At 41.7% G+C, this 4,531-nt stretch overlaps 1 long non-coding RNA gene across 1 annotated transcript; it reads right to left on the reverse strand.

Moving 5' to 3' along the window:
* Positions 1–937: 937 nt before the first annotated feature.
* Positions 938–3,273, reverse strand: LOC111801061 (uncharacterized). Its single transcript, XR_002816074.2, has 3 exons — positions 3,100–3,273; positions 2,928–3,008; positions 938–2,727 (listed from the first exon to the last, which is right to left on the reverse strand). It is a non-coding gene; the product is annotated as an uncharacterized LOC111801061 (long non-coding RNA).
* Positions 3,274–4,531: the final 1,258 nt, after the last annotated feature.

The raw sequence follows: 4,531 nt of genomic DNA on the forward strand, positions 1-4,531 counted from the left end.
TCTCAGTTCTGGAAAAGTCTCCAGAAAGCACTAGGAACCCAGTTAAGGTTTAGTTCAACATTTCATCCTCAAACGGACGGACAGACCAAAAGGTTGAATCAGATCTTAAAAGATATGTTGCGAGCCTGTGTCATAGATTTCTCTGGGTGTTGGGATGAACATCTGCCTTTGATGGAATTTGCCTACAATAACAGTTATCAAGCGACCATCCAGGATGGCCCCTTTCAAGGTACTGTATGGGCGTAGGTGCCGAACACCAGTGTTTTGAGAAGAGGTAGGCACGCAGTAACTACTGGGACCAAAGTTGGTTCAGGTCACCAACATAGCGGTGCAAGAAATCAAATAGAGAATACTCACTGCATAGAGCCGACAAAAGAGCTATATATATTTGCGTAGAAGGGGCATCAAATTCGAGGTGCATGACCATGTGTTCGTGAAGGTTACCCTTATGAGGGGGGTGTTGAGGTTCGGAAAGAAGGAAAAGCTGAGCCCAAGGATCATAGGCCCCTTTGAGATTCTAGAGAGAGCTGGGGTTGTGGCCTACAAAATTGCCCTACCATTGAACCTTGCCGCCGTACACAACGTGTTCCACGTGTCCATGCTGCGAAAGTACACTCCAAACCTTACCCATGTGATTGAACATGAAACGCTTCCTCTTCAGGAAGATCTGTCTGAAGATGAGAAACCTAGCAAATTTTTTGCTCGAGGCACTAGGCGATTGCGCAACAAAGTTATTCCCTTAGTGAAGGTCTCATGGGATAACCATCGGGATGAGGAGATAACCTAGAAATGAGAAGAAGATGTGAGAAGAGCATATCCCGAACTCTTCCAAGAGATGTTGTCACGACCCGATTTTTTAGGCTTAAAAAATCAAACTGTGAATCAAAAGACGAAATCGAAAACAAACAAAAAGGAAAGAAACGGAAAGAAAAGTAAAAGATAAAATTACCCTTCAATTAGAGTAAAAGAAGGAGAATATTTGTTTCGAAAATATTACAAAAGGAATTACAAATATAAAATGAAATACAAAAGACTCTAAATGACTGATAAGGGACTGACGCTCCGAAACGACCCCCTCTACGACCGCATAGCTCTCAAACGCTCCTCCACCTCGACCGGTACCTGAAAAAAAAGGAGTAGAAAGGAATGAGTATAAAAATTATACTCAGTAAGCCACCTACTTGTAGACTCTCATCGCATCCTAAGCTTAACAAATTTCCACGGACTTCTCTTTGGCTCTAGGACATCTGGTTCTAGTCTTAGCTCTTTAGAGCTTGCCCCTTGGAACTTGCTCCTTGGGGCTTGCCCCTTGGAACTTGACTCTTGGGGCTTCTTTGGTTCTTCGTCCTTTCATTAATACCCCAAGAGTTCCCTTATGTCAACCTGTGTTGGACTGGTGCACTACGAGTAGCTACCTCGACATGACTATGAAACTACCTGGTTTCTTACCTAGGAGGTGAGCTGCAACCCCCCTAGTCCCATGGTAATCCCCTTGTATTTGGGAGGGCTACCTCCCCTATCCCATCCAGCTAAATGGTCAGTTACGATATGGGTCTCCCGTTTCCTATGCTAAAATGGCTATCGAGCAATTGAGTCCTGATCAGGAACCCATTGGTCCCCCACAAAGCTATAGCACCAATCACACACAAGTAGCCAAAGGGTACTCTAGAGGTGGCTTGTATGCCATGGTGGTTTCTTAGGCTCTTAGGAAAAGGTTAGGTCTATACTTAGTGACTTGTCACTCTAACCACAGATCCCTAGACTTTATCATATATGTGGGACATAGAAACTAACTGAGTGTGTACACAACTATCATCCAGCATCATCAAACAAAATTAATGCAAGGTAATCATACATGCTCAACGGGTCAATACATTCATTTGCTCCCAGCCCGCAGAGTTCACAAGTTCCCATCTTCCTTTCAATATGAATTAAACATATACATATAAAGCGGAAGCTTAAAACAAAATTGCAATACTTAGATAATTCTCATAATACTTCACATATTACATCCATACTCTTAACAAACAAATTACCTACATTTAATCATGAAAAGCTACAACCTAAGGTAATTAAACTAGCATGCATGCATAACCAAGCGATTCCTACAAGTATTTCTTCCTAGTTCCGTGTGGTGACTTACCTGATTGACACGTGTTCTTTGTTTAGCATTTCTACACCAATAGTGAGTCCACAAATACTGATTTTTCCCATTTAAGTCCTATTTCATATAAAAATAGAGTTAGTGTTGGAATTGGGAGGAAATTTTGAAAAACAGAAGTTGAACGGGCTGAAAACAGCACCTCACGCGCATGCACGTGCTCACACGCGCCTGGAAAAGTATTACACGCGCACGGCCACGCATGCATACGGACGCGCATGAGGGAAGGAAGACGCGCGCTGAGGTGTTGCCATGTGGCGCCCATTGAACGATCAACCGAGGTCGAGGTCGTTGGTTTGAAACCAGAAGAATGCACTGGAAATTCAAATTCTTTTATGCTAACGCGTGGCAATGAGAAGACGGGTCGGTGGTTCGGGTAGCTCGCGGGTCATGGGGTCGCAGACTCGAGTAGCGGCCATTGGCCTTCTAATCCTGCCCAACACGAAGTATTTCTTTGATTTTCTTCACCAATGGATGCTTGACACGTGTCCCTCTTTCTCCGGTGAAGCGCAGCCTCCTTCTCCGCCTAACACGTGTCCTAGTCGTTGTCTGCGTTCTCCTTTCTCCTGCGATTTCCAAGATACGATTGCTTTTTCATTTTCTTTGCATTTTCATATTTCTTTCTACATAACTCATATCAACATGGTTTCTTCACGAGAATTGTAGAGCGAATATTCATCTTTAGGTAGGTGTTTTCTTGTAACTTATTTCTAATCCTCGAGATAATTATTTTAGACCGAAGATGACAAGAAAAATCAATACCTACCTCCTTTGACGAACGCCGAAACTCCCATTTCTGATCTGAATCGATTACAATTTCCTTCACAGGTTTTGAGCGTAATCCTCCCTACATTAACATACTCAAATTTCAGGTTCTAACTCTTACTATATCTCACAGATCTGAAGGAAATCCAAGAATCTAGATCCAAGAACTTTACCTTTAGATTTTCCTCGTTTCTTGACGGTTTTGGACGATTTAAGAGTTAAGAATGTTCTCCCCTAAGTTCTGTGAAGATTTTATGAAGAAGGCTCGATCCGAACCAGACTCCTTGTGGCAGGAGCGGTGGTTACCTACCATTCTCTCTCTCTAGAACTTTCTTTCTCTCTCTAAAACTTTCTTCCTCTCTCTCTTTCCTTTTCTATTCTTTTCATTTCCCCCTTTTTTTTCCTTCTTTTCTTTTTCCCTTTTTCTTCTTTTAAATGATATGTTACTAACCTCAATTTCATGTGCTTAATGAGATGGGAGGGTAGAATGACCAAGTTACCCTCCGGGGTTGACCTTGACCATCCTTCTAATTTTCTATCATTTTTCTTTTATATTTTTCTTAATTTCTTCTTTTATTTCTAATCATTTTTCTCTTCTACCTCATCTTGGATTTTGGTCTCTAAGATCCTTAATAAAATCTTGAGTGTTTGACTTTAAAAGTAAAATTAGATTTTAAACTTTCCATAGAGGATTCGGTTGTAGGGATGTCAACATTTGGGGACGAGAGTTTAGAGGAGTGGAGAGTTTGTGACACCAAAAAATAAAAAAATAAAAAAATAGGTCAAAGCCAACAGAGGGGCAAACGAGTCATTTTGCCCCTCCAACCATTATAAGGGTCTAAGGACCCCAATCACATCACCTACAAAAGAAAAGAAAAGTGTGAAAGAAAAAAATGAGAGAAGAAAAGTAAGCCACCGGAGTACTCGCCGGACCACCACCAGAAAAGACCCCCTTCTTGGAAGGACAAATAGGATCGGGTTGTCGACGCTCTATTTCCGTCAAGATTCGAGATCTCGCGAGGTAAGATTCTTAAATGAACCTCTTCAGATTTGAGTTCTTATTGAATGAATTGAGTTCTAAAATCTCGATATATTCATCTAAGAGCAACTCTCCATTGGAACCGTGAAGAAGTTTGGCCAAAAACTCGATCCAAAAGTAGAAATCTAAGAATCGTCCAAGAACGAAAAGCGAACTTCCAAAGCATATATCTTTGTTCTTTTTTTAAGTAAAATTCCAAAAAAAAATATCGAGATATATTTTGAATCACGATCTATAACTTCGCTGAAGAGACCATATTGATTTGGATTCTATTTTAAAAGAAATGAAAAAGAGAAAATAGGAGGAAATCTAACTATTAATCGAATTTTGCATTCTACCAAGAGTGATGGAGTTTTTTCGACGACCACGTGTCCACCAGCGATAGGAGAAATGCGTCTCAGCCAGAGAGAAACACACATCGAATTTTGGGTGGAGCCACGCGTCGTAAGTCGGGTGGAGCAACGCAACTTCGTCCTTTCTGTGACACGCGACTGACTCGACCCACAAACCTGCATATTGACCCGCTCTGATCTGCGACCCAGCAAAGCAGCCAACCGGCCCGACCC

The sequence above is a fragment of the Cucurbita pepo genome, chromosome 8 (genome assembly GCF_057944985.1).
Source record: "Cucurbita pepo subsp. pepo isolate OVF chromosome 8, ASM5794498v1, whole genome shotgun sequence".
Taxonomy (NCBI): Eukaryota; Viridiplantae; Streptophyta; class Magnoliopsida; order Cucurbitales; family Cucurbitaceae; genus Cucurbita; species Cucurbita pepo.